Source organism: Pipistrellus kuhlii, unplaced genomic scaffold (assembly GCF_014108245.1).
Source record: "Pipistrellus kuhlii isolate mPipKuh1 unplaced genomic scaffold, mPipKuh1.p scaffold_m20_p_8, whole genome shotgun sequence".
NCBI classification, from domain to species: domain Eukaryota; kingdom Metazoa; phylum Chordata; class Mammalia; order Chiroptera; family Vespertilionidae; genus Pipistrellus; species Pipistrellus kuhlii.
This window is the reverse complement of record NW_023425584.1, coordinates 63,482,368-63,505,910: the sequence shown is the minus strand read 5'-3', so window position 1 is coordinate 63,505,910 and position 23,543 is coordinate 63,482,368. Positions and strand designations below refer to the sequence as shown.

The 23,543-nt window shown below is 34.7% G+C and overlaps 1 protein-coding gene across 1 annotated transcript in view; it reads right to left on the bottom strand.

Moving 5' to 3' along the window:
- GALNTL6 (polypeptide N-acetylgalactosaminyltransferase like 6) overlaps positions 1 to 23,543 on the bottom strand; it is an 875,965-nt gene that overhangs the window by 547,367 nt on the left and 305,055 nt on the right. The window lies entirely within an intron of this gene.

The window sequence follows — 23,543 nt, the reverse complement described above, 5'->3', positions numbered from 1 at the left end:
AAGAAACAAAATAAGGAACATTATCTGTTTGTCAAATTTCCTGTCCTTTGCATATTAGTAACAGCTCCTTCATTTGCTCCCATATTAAGCTGATGATAACAATGCATAAGCTTCTTGTTGTTCCTTCAAATCCAGTCTATGTCACCAGCCCCTTCTCAATTATTAAAATTACAGAAACAACAGAAGCATTTCTTCTAAGGAAACTGCTTATTTATTTGTATATTTAACGATGGTGGAAGTTGGATTAGGGAAGGGGACTAGACTAGTGAAGATGGAGGAAAATTGATAGATTCATTACTAGAGTTAGAGATGACAGTCATTACTGATAGATTGAATTCATAGGAGAAATAGTAGATGAAAGAGTGAAATCAAACATAACTCAGATTTAGACTTGAGAACTCAGGAGATGATGGTGCTTTTTGCCAAAATGGGAGATTTTGGCATTTGTGAAATATTTAGCAAAATGGGTTAATTTGTCATAATATGTTGTTAAGTAAAAGCACTTTGTAAATCAATATTTATAATCTCTTTGCTGTTGTAAAATATTAAACATATGTACATATGCAAAGAACTGGAAGTATATGCACTAAAATTATCTAAAAAATGCCTACAATATGCTGAAATATTAAATAAATGGATAGTATTTCATTTTTCTTAACTTCTTGTTTTCCCATTAAAAAAAATTCTCCTTAGTTTAAATACATAGACAGTATATTTATGATTTCAATTGTAAAATAAAAGCATAGTTGTTGCAGAAAACTTGAAAAAGTACCCATAATCCCACAATCATGCTCTTGGATACATGCATACATGTAGCAGTATATGCATGCTCTTATTTAAGGTAGATATAACATTACAACATGCACCAAATTTGTAGCTAGACATAGAAGTATAAGAAAAAGAGGCATTAATCATTAAATGTATTTAGAAGTAACCACTCCTTTAGTGGAATAAAGGTCCAAGTTATGATCTATTTGGAGATCAATAGCATTAATTTCCTATTATTAAAAGTAGCATATGAAAATATTTCTTTTCTTTTAAAAATGTCTTTATTGTTATAAGTATTACAGATGTATAATATTTACTTTCTATATTAAATATATTAGCAAATCCCTATTTTCTTCAGCTCTTTCAGCTAATTGAACAGGTTCCACTAAAGTGTTTTCCATTTCCTTCAGTACAGTGATGTACAAAATAAGTGGCAGCAAAACCATTTTCATACACCCACAAATCAAATTGTGATAACTGTAATGATGTGAAGCATTGGAAGGCTGTCAAGTCAGTGAGGAAAAAGTAAAGCAGCATTTTAATACTTTTGTTGTAGATGCATAATTATCTATTTGTAGAAATTTTGTGATTCAAATACAAATTATCTGAGGAAAATGAACTTGATAGTCTTGTGACATTAAACAATTACTTAAAATGTGAATTATATCTTAAGGACATGAGACACTATAGCCATTTGGAAATATCTTATATAAATAAGCTAAATTTTTATTATGTTTTCATGGTTATAAAGTGATTTTGTCATAATTTATTTTTAAATTATTTATTAAATCGTTAACTCCCCACACCAGTCAAGAATATGGGCACATAAACAAAATCACTGCTAATATAAAATTTCTAGACAGGAGGGAAGTCCAAAATGGAAGTTGATTTAAGAAAATATCTGAATTGATAATTAAGCCATTTGAATAATTTAAGACTAGTTGGTGATAATTTATGAAGTTGATAATTTGACCTCTTGTTGGAATTGAAAACCAGTGTACTCTGAATGTATGATTTTCTGTTTAAAAATGAACTGAAGAACACATGGGTTTTAAGCCCTTTATATTATGGTTACTCCTATTCTAACTTCTTTACTATTTTTAGTTCCATCAGATGGTATAAAATATTGTTCATGTGAAACATCACTTTATACTTCATGGGAGAAATGAAATTGTACTGGGTGATGAAAAGCAAACATTTCTAGGTTGTGTGTTGTGTGTGTGAGGGAAAAAGCTGTAGCAGGACAGAGAAAGAACAGAGAAGCAGACAAGGGAAAATTGCTTTTTATCATTTGAATTTCAAATACACAGGTGAAGTAAAAGACATCCTCACTTTTTACTTAATTTATCATACACAATATTTTGTGTTTCTATTACACTTAGGAATGCATGTCCATTTTCTTTTAGGGTAAAAGTTCTAAGTTTTGCAGTTTCCATGTTGACATTTTTTCAGAAAAATAAAAGAGGTGCCTCATTAAGACTTGGCATTCGTTTTTGTGGGAATTCATATGAGATTCTGTATGAATTAATAGAAGCTATTTTTAGCAGAATGTTGACTTATCATCATAAAAAAAAGATAGAAACTACATAGTTTTATTTTTTTCTAAATAAGCAGCTTTGAAGGTGAAATATTCAAGAAAAAAATTAATAATATTTAGAGTTTAAAATAGAATATCATCTTATCAAGGATAACATACTACTAATATTCTAAAGGTTTATAGGGAGAAGGATGAAGTATGGGACACATAAGATTTCTAAAGGTCACAACTTATTAGAAGCAGTGTGTTGATGGCAGAAATAATTTTGTATTTTGTTGTAGGTGTATGATTAGGATTGCCACAAATGGGAAAGCCACTAAATATTATAACTAGGGTCATCATATAATAGTAAAGGATTAATTATACTTAATATTATTTTTAAACAATATGAAATTGATGATATCCAAATTTTCTAAATAAATTTTCTAAAATTAAGCTTGATATTTAGGTTTGTGTATGAACATGTAAGTTTATAAAATTTTTGGAATGTTAAAGAGAGATTCCTAACAAAGCTGCAAGTATTGCTTTACTTATGATCACAATAAAAGTACTGAATCTTATAGTTTAAATTAAAAATAATGTAAGACAATGTAGACCCTATGGGGATGGTGAAGTAAGTTGAAAATTGAAAAGATCAACATGAAATAAAGAGATTAGACAGAGCATCAGGTTGAGAGACAGAAATAAAATCAGGTCTTAGAAGATGATTAGAAGAAAAAAGACATTCCTAGATTGTGGTGGGCAAAGGGACCTAAGCCATAAAGGAGGCAAATCTGCTTTAAATATTGGAATGAATTGTCATAAGACTGTCATGATATTCTTGATAGTGAAACGTGGGGTTTGGGGTGCAGATTTCTTCATGGATCCCTGTCTGACAAAGATGAAAAATAAATTCATGGACTAACAGATTTATTTAATTAAAAAATGTAGAAGTTAATTTGAAGCATATACAAACTCCATATGGTCAGGGGTATCCCCAAAGGGGACCACTGGCATGGGGCCCCCAAATAGGAAAAACCTTTTCTGTCTCTCTCTAATGGGAAAAATAAACTAATAAAATTAAAAAAAAATAAAACAAAAGAACCTGTCTTGTCTCCCTTTGCCTCTGGTTTATATATGCTACAATTCTTTGTTTCAACATGAGCCTTTCTAATTGGATCTTTCATAAATTTAGAACCCCTGTACTTTCCTCATTGGTTATTTTGTTACATAGTATCCGTTTCAAAGGCCAAATCTCACATGGTGTCCCCTTTTCTCTCTCTTTATCTTGCAACATTCCTCTATTCTCTGTGAAAATATCTTTTCTTCTGTGGCACTTCTTTATTCTCTGTATAAGTAAGATAAGCATTTTGGCATCTCTAAGCTGCTCAGGTCAGGGCTGCTTTTGATTCCCGTGTAATTTCTTTAACTGCTCAGGCCAGAGACTCCTCTGTCCTTCACATAGGCACCCCCCCCCACCTTGGGCCCTCTTTATTCCCTAAGCATGCCTATTTTGTCCCTAAAATTCCTTTCATAGTGATACCTGAATTGGTGAGAGGTCATTAAATCACCTGTCCTTTCTTGTGGTATCAGAATGAAGGGTATTTGTTCCTAGAATTGTCAATGTTAAAGGCTTTTCCTCTCTCAGTGCCCAGGAAGGGATCATTTCACTTGTTCAGGAGCCTCCAGCCTAATATGGAGACTTTTTCAGGTCCATTTAGGATTAATTCCTAATAGTTAATTTTATGTGGCAACTTGGCTGGCCCCAGGTACTCAGATATTTATTCAAACATTATTCTGTGTACTTCTGAATGGTGTTTTTATTTTTTATAAGATTACTAGAGGTTTGGTTCATGAACCCATGCACCGGCAAATAAGAAGTGCTATTTATTATTTAGGTTTGGGAAGGGGCCGAGCCTGGGTTCGGAGGGAAGGAGGAAAAAAAATCAATGGAAACATATCCTCAGGTGATGATAAAAAGAAAAATAAAGAAATGGCATATCCTATGAAAGACACATCTTGAAAATGCCTAAAGAAAGTTGTTATTTTTTTCATGGTGAAAGGACGGGAGTCTGTGTTGATGAAAATACCTTGGCAGCTGCAGTGACCGGCAGTGGCTGCAGCAGCAGGGTGTTGGGGCTAGTACCTTTCCCTGATCAGCCCAGTCACCTCCAGCAAATGGAGGCCAGACTGGGGCTTAGGTCCCCTCCCAATGGGGAGCAGGCCTAAACTATCAGTTAAACATCCTCTGAGGGCTCCCAGTATGTGAGAGCGGGCAGGCTGGGCTGAGAGACCCCTCCTCAGTGCACAAATTTCATGCACCAGGCAGAGAGAGAGAGAGAGAGAGAGAGAGAGAATATCTTGCCATTTTTAACAACATGAATGGAGATAGAGAGTATTATGTTAAGGAAAATAAGTCAGAGAAAGACAAATACCATTGCATTTAACTTATATGTGGACTCTAGAAAAAACAAACAAAATAAAACAGAAATACGATTGCCCCATGCAAAAAATGTGAAACAACACCACCACCAGCTCCAACAACAAAAAACAGAAATAGACCTACAAATACCCCCAAAAGCTGATGCCAAAGGGGAGGGCATCAGGGTATAGTTGGAAAATTCTGGATTAATTTTTCATCTCTTGCTTATAACAACAAACCCTGGCTAATACACAACCTACTAGCAGTCCATCAGAACGACTGAGGTTATAAGTAGCATAGTTTAAAATTTGCTGCCTTAGGATAAAACACTCAGAAAGAATTAAGGGGCAAAGGCAAAAATAAAGATTTTGTTACTTACAGACAAAGAGTACTAGTATATATAAAGTAAATAACATATGTATATGTATGTCTACATATTTAATCTATTTCTATATCATCTATATAATTTTATCTCTCTATATATGTACATATACACATAAATACATACCTATATCTATATCTATACCTATATACATAATTCCATGCACACATAATTTAGCATATACCAATAAAGTGAGAAAAACCTGAATGTTAGGAACAAAATTAAACGTCAGGCTTTGTGTCAACGCAGAATGCCCATCACAATGTGGGTAGCCTCATCTAATCAGTTAAAAGCCTTACTAGAGCAAAGATAGCCTCCATCATACAAGAAGGAATTATTCCAGTTGACTGCTTTTGGACTCAAATTGCAATCCTTCCCTGAATCTTCAGCCAGCCAGCCCGCCTTCCCCAGCAAAAATTGGACTTGCCAGGTTTCCACAATTACGTGAGTCAAATGTTTAAAAATAAACCCCTCTCCATCTCTATATGTACACATTCTGTTGGCCATGTTTCCCTGGAGAACCCTAATGCAAGCCTTCATCACATCATCCTAGCCACTACATCTCTTCATTTCAGGAGAGCCGCCTGCTATTAGAATGTTAGAAGAACACAAATATTCTCTAGATTACACAGTATGCTCTGAGTGTCTGCTATGTTTATTGATCTGAACAATTACCAAAACTGATTCAAAAGGCAAGCCTTGCTGTGTTTTATACCAAATTGCTATTTTACTGTGACCATGGGTTTTTCAACTATGGCTTACTCTCTGAACCGCATGAAATCACCTGCCTCCAGGTTTTCCTGCCTCATGTGAGGAAGCCAGACATACATGTTTTGTATCAGAGGGATATTCTAAAGTGAGGACACTGCTGTAAAGAGTCAAACCCTCACTTTTAGGGCAGTTTATCCTGGAATACTATGAGTTTGTCATTAGAGAAAGGCATAATAGAAGCAGTAGAAGCAGCATAAGATGCAAAGGAGAGAGCACCATGCTAGGCAGGAAAAAAAAAAAAAAAAAAAAAAAAAAAAAAAAAGCACTTCTCAGTGCATCTACAAATGCTGGAAAGTTACTAATGCTATAATGTCACCTGACTAACTTTATCTTCTAAAGACCACGAAGTTTGCTTATGAAAATATTTTCTGCTTTCAGTATTTTCATGTTTATTGTTAAAATAATGACCTGTGTGTTTATAATAATCTGTGTGTCCATTGCTTTTAATATGAAGGCTCTTTACTAAATTTGAACTTAATATTAAATAACTAGAGGCCTGCTGCACAAATTTGTGTACCAGTGGGGTCCCTCGGCCTGGCCTGAGTGATTGGGCCAAAACCACTTTTTGACATTCCCTGAGGGGTTTCAGATTGTGAGAGGGTGCAGGCTGAGGGACCCAACCTGTGCATGATTGGGGCCAGGGAGGGATGCGGGAGGGCTCCAGGGTGTGTCTGGCCCATCTCTCTCAGTCCCAATAGGTTGGACCCAAGCAGCAAGCTAACCTACCAAATTGTCTGCTCCCTTGTGGTCAGTGCACATCATAGAAAGCAGCTGAGTGGTCTTAGCATATCATTAGCATATTATGCTTTGGTTGGTTGAATGATAACTGGACACAGCATATTAGGCTTTTATTATATAGAATATTAATATTTAAAAAAACATTATCATATTTAAAGAATTATTTAGAATTATTCGAAGGCATCTTTAAACAGTCAAAATCCTTGTGGACAATGTACATTTTATTTTTAAAAATATTGCATTGTGCTTTGTCAAATATATTTGTTCATTGTCTAAAAAATTGACTGTAAGTCTCTTTCCTAAAAAGCAGTAGCATTGCTTCTTTAAGTAATTAAAGAAACATTTTCCATTCCATTGTTTCTGAACTTGAATATATTCCTCAAACATTAGTTTATTAATAATCTCACACTATTATAATTTTTTAAAATATATTTTTATTGATTTCAGAGAGGAAGGGATCTGGAGAGAGATAAAAACATCAATGATGAGAGAGAATCTTCAATCAGCTGCCTCCTGTATGCCCTACTATAGGGATTGAGACCATAACAGGCATGTACCTAACTAGGAATCAAACCGTGACCTCCTGGTTCATAGGTCAATGATCAACCACTGAGCATGCTAGACTGGCCACACTGTTATAATCTTAATTAAATAAGTTAAATGCAATTTATGGTTTATATTGTTGACAATAATTTTACACATGGCTGCTCATTTTAACACAAGAGCATATTTAAAAGGAAAATATTAAGAATCCTGTAACCTATATTTACCTCTACCATCTACTGGGGTTCAGAGTCCCAGCTCAAGTGTGGTTCTACCTAGTGCTGAGATTTAACTCAGCCTAGAGTATATGTTGGTTTAAGCTTATTTTCCTGAGGGTTTTCACAGATTTTCATTGTCCCCAGGGTAACTATGAATAAGGAGAAACAAGTACATAGCACAGCCAGTTGGTGTGTATCTGATACCGGCTTCTCATCTGGTTAGCTGAGTTCTTTTGACAGAACTGTTTGAAGGAGCTTTTTTGTGTGATGTCCTCTGGGAGAACGTGAACTACAATTTAGTTGTATTAACGCCTAGATGACAAACTGCAATGCAGTAGAGGAGAGAGGCATTTTCACCACCCACTTCCTTAGGGAACTGTCAGGTGGAGGGCTGTGAAACCGCAGGACAAGGCCATTGGGACACAATGATGTGCTGCTTTGGGAGCACTGGAGATAGGACCCCAGTGCTGGTGGCACTGAGACGCTTGACTAGAATAGCTGTCAACCACCAGTTGTCCATGCAGTGGCCAAAATAAAGGAGACTCAAGGTCTGCATATAGTAGAGAGCAGAAGTCAGAGGAATTGAGTCATCACTATTCATATGGCCTCTCTTATACACACAGGTGGGTTAGGCAGAGGGCAGTATAAGTTACATGTGTTATATGTGGCAAATAGTCTGAGAAGAGTCAATAAAGAGATAAGCATAAGCATAAACAGAGTTTTCCCAGAATTAATTAAGGTCATGGTATTAATTTGAAGATAATCTTTGTGTGTGAATCTATAATCACTTGGTATGTATATATGCAATATATATCATATATACATCCGCATGTATAAAAAGCACATGAATAAAATCACACACACATCCAAATCACTTTTCTAAATTTGTTTCTTTTATATATTATTTTATAAAATATTTTATTGTTACCCAAATATTGCCATTATTACAGCATTAGAACTAAAAGTAACTATAAATCTAATAATGGCTTTGTGTATATATTTGCTATAATTTCAAAAGTTATTCCTTAATGAATGTTATTCTTTGAAACAAAAGACCGTTATATGCATGAGTGGATTCTACTACTAATATATATTCCAATTAGTCTGTACTACAAATTCTATTACATTGTTAACTAGGTCAATGCATATTAGGTTAATTTAGTCATTCTGGTTCAATAATGAATTTGTATCCCTAAGGCTCAGTTGGTCACCATGGAAATTCAACTCATTATTAAATGCCTGATAATACTAATTCCTTTTTGCTCTCTGGTCACTTCACATTAATAAACCAAACATTATAATAAATTAAATTCTTTATATAGAAAATCTTATTTTCCAATTGTTATAATGAGTATGTTTTGTAAATAATCCAAATTTCAAATATATATTTTGGGGCAGATGTATTTTGACTTAAAACTAAACAAGTCATGTTAAGCTCCTCGTATTCCTGAAGACCGTCTATGTCATGTTTCTGTGGCTACAAAGTATCTGAAGGCGCAATTGCTTTCACCGGGAGTGAGGGCTGCTCAGAAAACACTGGGACTCACTCAAAGAGCATCAAGCTGAACTTGCATTTAGTGTCCAGAAGAGTTACCATAAGTGTATGGCAGGCACTCCACCTTCCCTGGTGGGTAAACACTCACATTTCCTCTCCAGCACTCATTGGGCAATGGAGCCAGGGTTGCCCAGAACTCGTTACCAGTAAATTTGTGACAATCCTAAATATGCATTTTGGAGAAGGTTCTAATAATCATATGAATCTTCATAAATCATGACTAGGATGCAATGCCTTAATGATAACCAGGCTCAAGTGAATTGCAGTCTCCCAGATAATGGGAAACTCTCATTATCACAGCATTAGCAGGTGGCAAAAACTTTGTTCACATCATAAGGGTGACATCAGAGTCCCAAGTCATCAAAAATGTATTTTCCATTTTTAGTTCTACTCTTCCTTCTAAAACTTTTATAGAGGTGGGCAAAGATAGGTTAATAGTAATAAATGATACAATGATTAAGTAATAAAAAATAATGTAAGAATGAACTCTGTTATGTGAACTCACAGCTGCAAACCTACTTGTATAATATAACAAATGCAAGATGGCTTTAACTCCAACTGAAAAATAAAGCCGCAGCAAAATTAGCAAATCTAACTTTCTGTTGCTTGAAAATCAGAGCTACTATTAGCAGAAATATTACCATTAATGTTGAGCAATAAATATTAGATATACTGGCGACCAGAGTTTTCTGTGTGGCAAGCTGCTAGAAAAATATCCATTTACAATTCACACTTACTTAAAATCTTTATATGAAATGGTTAAAACTGGGAAGAATCAAGTTGGGTATAAGACTTCAGGAAAATGAATGGCAGACATAAAGTTAATTTAATCTTAGTCTACTTGATCAATTCAGATTCAAATCCTTTGCTTTACTACAGGTTTGTCATCTTTTCGGCATCATCTTTGTTCAATAAAACATGTCCCATTAATTTTTTCATGATCAGAATTATCTATTCATTGGATTCCTCCCAAATGTGGAGCATTTATAGACAGAAAAGGAGTTGATAATAATCATAACAACTACCATATAAAAAATCTTTAGGACAAAGTATAAGTACAACACTTAGAGGGGAACAATTTATGGTCTGATGCTAAAAAAAATGTTTGTCTTGTAATAATAAATCCTATAGTAAAGACATATAGCTCTATTTGAAATCCAAGTAAATATGATCTCCCTGGTAAAAATGTTTGGGAGAGTTAGTGTCAACTGACTAGATTTGATGGTATGAAAAATATTATGGCAGAAACCGGTTTGGCTCAGAGGATAGAGCGTTGACCTGCAGACTGAAGGGTCCCAGGTTCGATTCTGGTCAAGGGCATGTACATTGGTTGTGGGCACATCCCTTGTAAGGGGTGTCCAGGAGGCAGCTGGTCGATGTTTCTCTCTCATCGATGTTTCTAACTGTCTATCCCTCTCCCTTCCTTGCTGTAAATAATCAATACAATATTAAAAATATATATATATTATGACAGGTGATTCAAGTTATTACCACATAGACATATCATATAGCTATAAAAATAGTCATGAAACTATACAGATAATTGTCTATTGAGCATATACGATAGCCCAGATAGTTTAATCATATAATTTAGCACTTAAAATAACTATGCGATAAGTACTATCATTAAACAACATTTTACTAGTAAGAAAATAAGGCTAATTAATCACATGCACACTTGCCCATGGGAAACTGATATTTCTAAAGAGAAGTATTCTAAGTTTTGCAGCAAATGGCAAATTGACTTTTAAAATTATCTTTAGCTTCCTTTTGAATAAAAAATGATTTCAGTTTTATAAATCTCCTGAGATAACTTCAGCGCTGCTCTTTTCATAGTGTAATCCTGAAGGGATTAGTCCCTAGATAATTGTCACTCGTGTCAGTTCAGCTAAATTTTGTTTTATTACTAAACATATAAATGATACATCTCTAACAGAATGTTCATAATCTTTTCACTTCCATTTTACATTTTCATTATTATACAATGACTGTCAAAGGGAATATTTCATTAAAAGTTAATTTTAATGTAATGAATAATAATGAATGTTATTTTGGTAGTATGTCCCAAAGTTGACCACTTCCCAGCAAATCTCATAATAAAATTTATTGAGAGATTATCATAGATATATAAATTATACCAAACTATCAAGAGTAAACACTGTTCATTGTTGGTAGTAATGAAAAAGATACCAGATACTCTTTTTAGGAGACATGAGACATCAATAAAAGGTGACCAAGAACCATTGTCGTTATAGTAAAACTACCATTTTTCACTTTCTGAAAGCAAAGCAGTTACAGTCTTTCCCAAATGTGTCACAATTCTATTTCCCATTCTGTTTGGTTGACAACCTTGTTCAATTATGCAGAATAAAGACATTTAAGAGGAAAATGGCTCCCTTATCAGCACTAAAGTAAGCTGTTTAAGGAACTTAGAAAATCCTACTATTAATCATTTTAAAACATAGTATATTCTTACCTCTCAAATAGCATTTTAATTCACACCCTTTAGATGTTTTGCTATGCAAATTCACAGCAATTAGTATGAACACTCAGTAGCTTAGAGCATGAGGTTTAAAAGGGACCTAGGATGCAATCTCTAGAAAAGAAAAATAGCAACCATGTTGGGTCAGATTTTCATATTACTCTCCTAATGTAGGAGAGTCTTTATTCCAAAGCCCAATGCAAATGACTCGAGATAATGTGTGACTTAGGCTCCTTGGGCAAGTGATTACATTTCAGGAAATCACAAAATGTTTAACTCATTAAAAAATGTATATGCCTGTAAATATAGACAGAAGGATAATTGTTATAAAAACTAAGTAGGGTAAAGAGATAGAGGCTGAATGAAAGGGGCAATAACTGTGTATGATAATATGGTGATTGACCATATTATCATACACAGTTGAGATATAGGTAGTGTGGTAACCTTAATGAAGGGGAGAGTGAGCTGTGAAGATATGGATTACAAGTGCTCTGGACCATGGGAACAGGTTAGTGAAAAGTCCTGGGGCATGTTTAGCATGCTTGAAGGGTAAACAAAGGGGACCATGTGGCCGGTGGAGAGACCACACATCAATCAGTAGGAGGTGAGGACAGATACATGTGTCACGGGTAGTTCTATGTTGTCGTGCATAAACATGGACAGAGCTTGGATTTATTTTTTAATATGATGACTATTCTTTGTAGGCATTTGAGCAGGGGAGTGAAGTGATCTGATTTTTAATGTTTAGAAGATCCCTCTGGCTGCTCTTTGAAGAGATAAATATGGGGCAAGGAGATCAGTTAGGAGGCTACTGAATTTCCTTAAACAAGAAAGAGGAAAGGTTTGGATCCAAAGGGCCATCATGCCATTAACAAATTAAGTTCGTTTAACTATGTTGCGTGTTTTTCATGAGCCATTGTATTTCATTTTTGTCATTATTTTTTTCCTTCCAGAGTTTGGTGCAGTATCTAAAATACAGTGACTAAAAGTATTTTCTGAATGAGTGAATAAATAAATGACTAAAATTACAAAATAATGAAAACCATAGATATTCACATTTATGAGTATGATTAACTAGGACAAATGGAAATAGTGAAGTGTTAGATATAATTCCAGAGGATTCCTGAGGCATATAGTGGAATGTATGATTTGAGTAAAATTACATGATTACATAACCTATTTCAAAGCAATAGATCAAATATAAGAGTTGAAAACAGCTCTTTACATGTTAAGTTCATCGACATTGAAATAAAAAAGTAGTGATTAACACATTGGAAATCTTCTGAGTTAGAAGAAAAGAAAGACTGAGCAACAAAAATTTGAAAACTAAAAGAGCTTCCTATAACTATAGATTAGTGGTTTTAAAGATTTCATATATCACACATGCCTATGTGCACATGATACACATTTGTACTGCTCTTGGTGGGTAACTTAAAAGATATGTGTTTACTGCTGAGAAAATTATGTTGTAAAAATTAGGTAATATCACATGTTAAAACACAGCTGCTTAAACTAATTGCATTTTCTTCTCAACATCAGTGCAAGTTATTAGATCCACAGTTCCGGAAAATGCCATACACAGAGTTTATCTTTATTTCAGAAATATATTGACTTTAAAAAAAATATATATATATATTGGGTCGGCAAGTAAGTAATTGCGGGTTTCACACATATATGGCTTCAGTTGAATTTTTAGGTTTGCAGACGTAGTAAAAATGTAAAACACATTTTGTTATTTGATAGTTGGCTATTCAGCTGTTAATCAGTAAAAAAAGTTTTTTGATCTGTTTTGTAGTTTTCGTTTGGCGTTCGTTGAAAAATGGAAAATCAAAAGGAACATTTTCGTCATATTTTGATTTTTTATTTCCACAAAGGGAAAAACGCATCGCAAGCTCATAAAAAGTTATGTGCTGTTTATGGTGACGAAGCCTTAAAAGAACGGCAGTGTCAAAATTGGTTTGCCAAATTTCGTTCTGGTGATTTTTCACTCAAAGATGAAAAACGCTCTGGTTGTTCAGTTGAAGTTGATGACGCCCTAATCAAAGCAATAATCAATTCGGACTGTCACAGTACAACACGTGAGATTGCAGAGAAACTTCATGTATCACATACATGCATTGAAAATCACTTAAAACAACTTGGCTATGTTCAAAAACTCGATACATGGGTTCCTCACGAACTGAAAGAATCACAGTTAACGCAACGCATTAGCAGCTGCGATTTGCTAAAGAAACGTAATGAAAATGATCCATTTTTAAAACGACTGATAACTGGCGATGAAAAATGGGTTGTTTACAACAATATCAAGAGGAAAAGATCTTGGAGCAGGCCAGGTGAACCAACTCAAACAACATCAAAAGCTGATATTCATCAAAAGAAGGTTTTGTTATCAGTTTGGTGGGATTACAAAGGAATTGTCTACTTTGAACTCTTACCACCCAACCGAACGATCAATTATGATGTCTACATTGAACAACTAATGAAATTAAACAATGCAGTTGAAGAAAAGCGGCCCAAATTGACAAATCGAAAAGGTGTTGTATTCCATCATGACAATGCAAGGCCACACACATCTTTGGTCACTCGGCAAAAATTAATGGAGCTTGGTTGGGATGTTTTGCCACATCCACCATATAGTCCTGACCTTGCACCATCTGATTACTTTTTGTTTCGATCTTTACAAAACTCCTTGAATGGTAAAAATTTCAATAATGATGATGATGTCAAATCGTACCTGATTCAGTTTTTTGCTAATAAAAACCAGAAGTTTTTGAACGTGGGATTATGATGCTGCCTGAAAGATGGCAAAAGGTCATTGATCAAAATGGGCAATACATTACAGAATAAAGTTATTTAGTTCCATGAAAAAATTGTCTTTGATTTTCTTTAAAAAATCCGCAATTACTTACTTGCCGACCCAATATATATATAGATAAAGGTCAGCAAGATAGCTCTAGCTGTTCAATATAACAAATACCCAATGTATATTGAATAACAAATCAATATCAATTTATATATCATCTTTCATATTATATAAAAAAAATCTATATTTCAGGTCTCTCCATTCATTTTTTAGAAATAATTTGCATAATGATTATCAATATTGTGATACAGTACAACTCAAAAGGATAGCCAAAACATTAAAAGCTGATATCTATTGTCGATAAACTCTCAAAAGATGTAAAACTAACTAAGTAAAATGTAATGATAGGGAAAATGCCTAAAATATGACTGGCTTAGTAGCAAATCATAAGAAAGAGATACCAGATAATTAATTGCATGAAATAAAAATCATATTCTACTATCAGGATATGTTTTTTTCCTTGAAAATTTTGTTTGTCTCATCCAGGAAGTCATTTTTACACTAAAATGCTATGTTGGAGAGATCCAAGATGGCTGCGCCCAGGTGAACACCTAGCCGCAGCTGCATACAACAATTTCAATAAAATACAACTAAAATATAAAACAGACATTGCCCAGAACTACAGGAAGGTTGACTGACTGGAAATTCTACAGCGAGAAGCAAGGAGAAAACCAGAAGGAGGCGCGGAGGAGCTGGAAAAGCCAAGGTACGGAGACGCGGCACGCGGAGAGGACGGAGCTGGAGAGGAGGGAGGCCGAGTGCCTGGCGGGCATTCCCTAGCGGAAAGGAGATAAAACTCCGACTGTGCTGGGCCCCCGACTGCTCTGATCCCCAGTTTTAAGCCAGACCCTGGGGACTCAGGCTCAGCCATAGGGAGCCGGGCTGTAAGGCGGAACCCCGGGGAAGTGGCGAAAGGAGGTCCCAGCGGTGCGCACACTGCGCCCAGAGAAGGGACATTCGGCTGTGCTGTGGATTGCCCTGACGGGAAGGAGACTGGGGCGCCAGACTGCTCTGAACGCCACCTCCAACTCCACTTCCAACAGAACTGAACCCCAATACCGGGCTCATTGTGGGAGAGCATAGACTGTTTGGCAGCAGGCGAAAATCAAGGGCACCTTTCTCTCAGAGGCTCCGACAGCAAGCACTGAAGGACCCGCATAGGGCGGGGCTGACGGAAGCCAAAGCTGCAGGTTCCACCCGAAACCCCGTCCCATCTGTAACTGCGAAATGCGACAACAAAATAGATCACAAACGAAAGAAATGGAGGACAAAAAGCGTCTGGATATAGAGTTCAAATCTACGCTTATAAGGTTTTTCAAGAATTTCCTAGAAAAGATGGATAAGGCCTATGAGGATATGAAAAGAGATCAACTAGAATTAATAAGGAGTCATCGAGAAATGATAAGGGATCAACAAGAAATAAAGAATACATTGTCTGAAATAAAAAAAATATTTTACAGAGTCCTAAAAACAGAAGGGAAGATCACAAGAATCAAGTCAAAGATTTGGAACATAAAGAGCCAGAAGACACTCCTCCACAGAAGCTAGAAGGCAAGAGAATCCAGAAAATTGAAGATAATGTAAGAAACCTCTGGGACAACTTCAAGCGAACCAACATCAGAATTATTGGGGTCCCAGAAGATGAGAGAGAGCAAGATATTGAAAACATACTGAAAGAAATAGTGACAGAAAACTTCCCCTACCTGGTGAAAGAATTAGCCTTACAAGTCCAGGAAGCGCACAGAACTCCAAACAAAAGGAATCCAAAGAGGACCACACCGAGACACATCATTATTAAAATTCCAAGAGCAAAAGACAAAGAGAGAATATTAAAAGAAGCAAGAGCAAAGAAGGTAGTAATCTATAAAGGAGCACCTATACGATTGTCAGCTGATTTCTCAACAGAAACCATGCAGGCCAGAAGGGAATGGCAAGAAATATTCAAGGTGATGAATAGCAAGAACCTACAGCCAAAAATAATCTACCCAGCAAAGCTATCACTCAGAATTGAAGGCCAGATAAAGAGCTTCACTAATAAAAAAAAGCTAAAGGAGTTCATCACCGCCAAACCAGAATTATATGAATTGCTGAAGGGGGTTCTTTTAGAAGAGAAAGTAAACAAAGATAAAAATTATGAACAACAAATACGTAACTATCAACAAGTGAATCTAAAAACCAAGGAAATTAAAAAAATCTTATGAACAATATTAACTGGTGAATATAATAGAATCAGAGGTATGGAAGGGGAGTGAACTGACGATTCTTGGGGAAAAGGGGAGAGCGGGGCGTGGGAAGAGACTGAACATAAACTGTGCACCTATGGATAAGGACAATGGGGAGAGGGGAAAGGGCAGAGGGTGGGGTGGGAACCTGGTGGAAGAGAGCAATGGTGGTGGTGGGGGGGCGGGGGAAAGGAACATTTGTAATAATATGAACAATAAAAACTTATAAAAAAAATAAAAATAAAAATCAAGATTCAAAAATAAATAAATAAATAAATAAATAAAATGCTATGTTGGACACGCTTCTTCCACAGCTAAATTGGTTTGGTTAATAGTAATCCCCAAAGAAGTGTAAAATTATGAAATAATAAAAACTCTGGTTTTCTTTGAATATTAGTTATAATTCTTCTAACAAATTAAGATAATCCTGATGACTTACTGTAGCTATAAGAACACAGATGTACTTGAAAAGAACACTGATGCTACACCTAAGTTCCCAGGTCCTACCTTCAATTGCTCTTTTTCCATTTTTTTAAATTCAATAAATCTCCATTTCCTCAATAGCAGAAGCAATGCCTTCTTTTCCTCTTTACTTACCTTCCCCTTCTTTCCTTAAATACCACTTACATATTTTAAAAGTTATTTAATATTCCTTATATTTCAAAATTTACTAAGGATGCCACAAAGATATAACTGCCTAAACAAAACCTAATCAATAACAATTCTAACAAAGACATTTAGTAGAATTCATGCTGCTTATTATGCTAATATAATTTTATAAAGACTATTGAGATTTCATCAGAAGGTTGTTTTTAGGTCTTTATATGTTTAAGATAGTTTCGGTGTTAAGGAGGCCAGACATTGCAAAATAAGCTAAATAAAACATAACAAATGAATATAAAACACTGAGTCACAGAGCAGTGTGACTTAAAATGATACTTGGAGGCTATTTGAAGCCCTAAATGCTTATTCTGTAATAGAAAAGTCTAAAATTAGTAAGAATAGAGAAACAGAATTTTTAAATTTGGGAAAAATAGTGAAATTCAAAGTAAAGAAATATCAGTATAAGACTGAGGCAATGAGAAAAATACAATGGATAAAATGAACAAGGTAAAAATATTTTTGAAGTGATTAATAAAGTTGATAACTTTCTGGTATCATACCTTAAAAATTTAAAATGATGCAAATAATGTACCTTGGTTGCAGGCATATCCCCAATAGGGGGTGTGCAAGAGGCAACTGATCGATGACTCTCATCGATGTTTCTAACTCTCTATTTCTCTCCCTTCCTCTCTGTACAAAATCAATAAAATATTTTAAAAAATGATGCAAATAAACAATATTTGAAAGAAAAAAAAATCAATTTAAGCATTGTAGACATCATGAGATATTTAACAGGATATTATAAGTAAATCTAATAATAAATATGAGCATTTAAAATTAGTAGTTATAAACCATTGCCTAAATAAAGTCCAAGTCCACAGAGTTTACCCATGAGATTTGCATAAGTATTAATAAATAATTATAATACATAAGTAATTATAAGTATAGAAAATAGGAAGTATTACTAAAGTCATTTTATGAAGCTTTTATTGCATTATCACCAAAACTTGACAAAAACTTCATGAGAAAAAATAATTCATGTCCAATATTCACCCATGAATAAAGATTAAAAATGCCAAACAGAATATTAGCAAACCAAATTCAGTAATAAATACAGTGACAAATTTTATCCAAAATTGTAAGTTTGACTTTCAGTAGAAAATAAATAAATAAAATTTACTCAAATAACAGATTAAATAATACTTATCATATTTACTTCAACAAAGGCAAACAAATAAAAACCTTTAATAAAATAAAAACTCATAAACTCTCAGCAAACCACATCCAGAAGGCTTAGCAAGCATGGTAGAATGTATTTTTATTAGATAAAACCTAATGAGAGTGCCTAATTTGCTATTGTTAAGATTATAACAAGTCTAGAGTAGCTACAAATACCCACTGTTCAAGATTACACAGGCGTTCCTAGTAAGTGCTGTATCAGAACAAAAAGAACTAAAAGTATAATGTCTCAAATGAAAAATAAACAAGCAAACAAATACATTGTCATTACTTGTAGATGTTACAATGTAGATATCTACATTGAAAGTCCAAAATAATCTATAGGTAAATTATTACAATTCATAGAAGAATTTAGAAAGTTTTATTAATTCAAATCAATATTTAAAATTAACATTTCTATAACCAGCAACAAACAATGTGAAATTTAAATAAAATCAATAACATGCACAATAACCACACCACATTAGTTTTCCAGGAATAGCACTGAAAATGTCTGAGAATAAAATTACAAACACTCCTAATGATAATGAATAAGCAGCACATAAACACAATGTATACCAAAGAATGGATGCTTAATGTTAAAAAGTATCACTTACCCCCTAATTTACGAAGACAATTCAATTCTAATATTCAAGTAATTTGGTATAACAGTAGATGTGTGACTTAAAATTTGATAAGCTGAATCAAAAATGTTAAAGAAATCCATAATGTTTAGAATGGCAGTACACTCTCAAGGAAGAAGAGCAAAGAAGACAGAATGAACTTTACCAGATATCAGTAATTGTTATAAAAATATAGTACATAAGATATGGTATTAGCTCAGAGATTTTTTACTTAAATAACAGAATGAAAAAAACACAAATATAAAAACTTAATATATAATAGAGTCAACACTGCTGAGTGAGGAAGAAAAATATAAATTTTAATATCTAAAGAGATGCAAAGTAAATAAATATTGAAACACTACCTTACAACAGATAAAAGTGAGGACCAGTTGGATTTAAAATCTAAATGTAAAACGTAAAATATGCTAACTTTTGAAAGATAATATAGAACATCAGCATAACCTGTCCTTATGAAAATGATTTCCAAATTTGACTACATCAAAATTTAGAACTTCTAGAAATTAAAAAAAAGTCTATAAGATATGCTTTGTGATATTTTCACCAGCTACAAAAGGAAAATACTTAAGAATACTTTGTGGCTCAATAAAGTTTAAAAAATTCAAAAAATTGAAAATAGAAATAGGAATTTTACCAAAAAGAAGGCACCAACATCTCAGAAGCACAAAAAATAAAATAAACTATATTAAAAATTAATAAAATGAAAATTTAAGTCACAATGAGGCATTATAGTGGAGCAGCAAATTAGAGGAAAAAGTCAGACACTATTAAGTGTTCATAGAGATGTAGATCAGTAGGAATTCCATCCATTATTAATTACAGTAAAATCAGTATACCAACTTTGGAAAACTGTGTGTCATGGACTATATGATATACCTGAAATGTGCATTTCTTAGATTTACAAAATCTACTATTTTGTATGTACTCTAAGAAAAAATTGTCTCTACTCTAGAACCATGTACATGAATACTTATAACAACATCTTATATAATAAAAGCCTAATATACAAATCAACTGAAAGTCGGAATAACTGGTCATTATAATGTGCACTAACCACCAGGGGGGCAGACGCTCATGCAGGAGCTGCCTCCTGGTGGTCAGTGTGCTCCTACAGGGGGAGCACCACTCAGCCAGAAGCAGGACTCATGGCTGGCGAGCACAGTGGTAGTGGGTGGTAAGGAGCAAGAGGTCTCAGACTGCAAGAGTCCCAGTCTGCAAGAGGGATGTCTGACTGCCAGCTTAGGCCCAAACCCCCAGGGAGAGAGAGTGAGCCTAACCCAGCAGGTGGACATCCCCCAAGGGATATATATATTGAGTAACCAGATTATTATGATCTCTGAACTATAAATATATATATTAGAGGCCTGATGCATGAACTAGTGCATGGATGGGGTCCAGCCAGCCTGGCCAGGGGGAGAGAACATGGCCTGCGTGCTGGTCAAACTCCTGGTCGAGGGGGCAATTTGCATATTAGCCTTTTATTATATAGGATATACACTGAGTAGCCAGATTATTATGCGTTTGCGTTTAGAGATCATAATAATCTGGCCACTCAGTGTATATATAACTAGAGGCCTGGTGCATGACTTTCATGCACTGGGGGAGGGGGGGATGCATTTCCTCAGCCTGGCCTGCACCTTCTCATGGCTTAGGCCCTGTGGGGAATGGACCTAAACCAACTGGTGGACATCCCGCTACAGTCAGGTCCTTAGCACCACTGTGCTCAGCAGCTGTGAGCCCAGCTTCTGAATGAGCAGCTCTCCTCCTATGGGAGTGCCACTCAGTCAGGTGGGCTGCTCCTTAGCGCTGCCTCAGAGGTGGGAGAGGCTCCGCCACCTCTGCTGTGCTCTCCAGCTGTGAGCCCGAATTCTGGCTGAGCTCCTGCATTGAGTATCTGCACTCTGGTGGTCAGTGCACAGCATAGCAACTGGTTGTTCCGCCGTTTGGTTGATTTGCATATTAGAGTTTTACTATATAGAATAAGCAAAATCTGGGAACTCCCCAAATGTTTATAAAGAGAAGAATATTATAAAAAATAAAATGACAGTAACAATGAATCAATTAGAATTCTATACATTGACATAGATGAATCTAAAAAATGATTTTGAGTAAAAAAAAAATCATACAGAATAAGTCTATTTTCAGATTAAGTTCAACTACATGCAAAATGCAACCATATTTATTTAGGGCTAAATATGTAGACCGTAAAAAATACTATGAAGAAAAATAAGAGTAAACAAAAACTTCAAGATTTGGAGGGAACAGAACTGCACAAATGATCCTTTTTCTGGACCTGGATATTGAGAACAAGGAGGATTATTTTCACTCTGTACCTGCATGTGTATTTTTGTGTGTTTACTTCTTTATTTATTATTTATTTCATAATATTTAAAGAAAGATGAACTATAGTTTATTGTACTTATATCTTCCAGTGAATTATATAACTTATTAATATTTACAGATTTTTAATTCTGCAGAAAATTTGTATTTTAGAAAATTTATTAGATTAACAATTTTCTTTGAGGTCAATTTCCCTTGGCTCAAATGAGAATAGAATATAAAAGACATGTTCATACAGGAGGCAGAAAGGATAATATGAAATGGAAATAAATGTGATGTTCTGAATTTTATATCCAAAACTCATCGACACAAGCAAACCAGTCAAATGAAAGTAATTTTGATGAATTAACAATGACAGTTATCATTAGTTGAGTTTATATGTCCAAATAATTGGCCAATTACTTAAGGCAGATTATCTTTAATCCTCACAGCAATTCTGGATGGGAGAGTATAAAACAGAAAAATTGCTTTGCCATGTAACCCAACTCATGTTTGGAAAAGCCAGTATCTGATCCCACAGTGTCTTTCATATGTGACCTTGTCATTACTTCATGTTTCCCAGATATTATTCAAGGTCAGACTGTGGGACATAATGGAGCAAGATAAGACTTGACCTTTAATCTAGCACTACAAATTATTGGCTGTTTGACTTTGGATAACATTTAATGAATACATTCTTTTTTAAAAAAATATATATATTTTATTGATTTTTTACAGAGAGGAAGAGAGAGGGATAGATAGCTAGAAATATCAATGACAGAGAATCATCGACCAGCTGCATCCTGCACACTCCCAATGCCCGCAACCAAGGTACATGCCCTTGACCGGAATTGAACCTGGGACCTTTCAGTCCACAGTCCAATGCTCTATCCACTGAGCCAAACCGGTTTTGGCTAATGGATACATTCTTAAGACTTTGTGCTTTTTAAACTAATTGAATATCTTAAAACCTTTTTTTTTATTACAGTTATTATGAATTTTAAATAAAACCTGTATGTAAAACACTAGTACAAAACATCTATTCAATTAATATTAGTTTATTCTATTATTATTATTATTATTATTATTATTATTATTTATACTTGGCAACTTCAGTTAGTTTGATTATACAAACATCTCCAAAACTTTTCAGCATTCGGTGGTTAGTAAGGGGGACAGACTGTTGGATTAATATAGAGCTGATTAAGCAAAAGGAGGAAAAAAAAAAAAAAAAGAGGGCTCCAAAAGTATGGATGCTGGGCCATGACCCCATGATTGCTCATAGGGTAATGGCCAAGGTGGAAAGACAATGAAACCTGGAATAGAAAGAGTCTCTAAGAAGTGAAGAACAACTTTGGGAAGAGAGAGCAGCTTTAATGAAGATGGGGAGAGGGAGGTTAAAGGGGCATGAATTGGGGAAAGGAATGAAAGAAGAAAATTAAAGCATTCTATAATTATATCACCCACACCTGACCCAGAGCTCAAAACATTTCACAGCCCCGAACAATTTCAAAACTGTTTAAGAACCATCACTCCAGCTTTCCTGACAGGATTAACTATGAGGCAGATTAACCAGTAGGACCTTACATTGTGGCGAATTACCTGGGATGCAGCATCTCGGGGTTGCCCAGATGTCTTTACCAAACAACAATAGCTTTATTTCTGTGACATCTTCACTATGAAAATAACACAAAAAACTAGAGCTCCTTTGGTCAAATAATAGAACATGGCCTTCCTATTATTTGTTATTCACTTTCATCAATTTCTACTTATTGATATTTGGCTTTCTGAATCCCTGTTTCCAGCAACTTAATTTTTCAGTCCTCTAGAAAATCTTGTTTTTTCCTGTTAAGTTTTCCAACAAGCAAAATGTTTCCTCTATCTCTCATCTAAGTCTAGAATTCTGCTACACATGTATAGACCTACTTGACTACATTTAACTTCCTGTCTGTTTGTCCAAGCATTGCCAATCTCAATCCCTGCCAGTGTCTAGAATATGTACCTTTAATATTTTGTATTGCCACTTAAACATACCTGACCTGTGAGTCAATCTAATTCAAGATATATGTTTATTAAGTCAAGTCTTATTGATAAATCCAAAGATAACCCCAGAAGGTATTAAAAAGCAGTTGGGTAATACAAATTACTATAGATTTCTGAAAACTTTAATGCTTTCTTCAGTTAATATTGTAAGGGCTATTTATTATTTGTTTTCTCTCTGAAATTTGTAATTGTTCCATCTCTGACCCATGAGACATACCTTACTCTGTGCAGAAGAA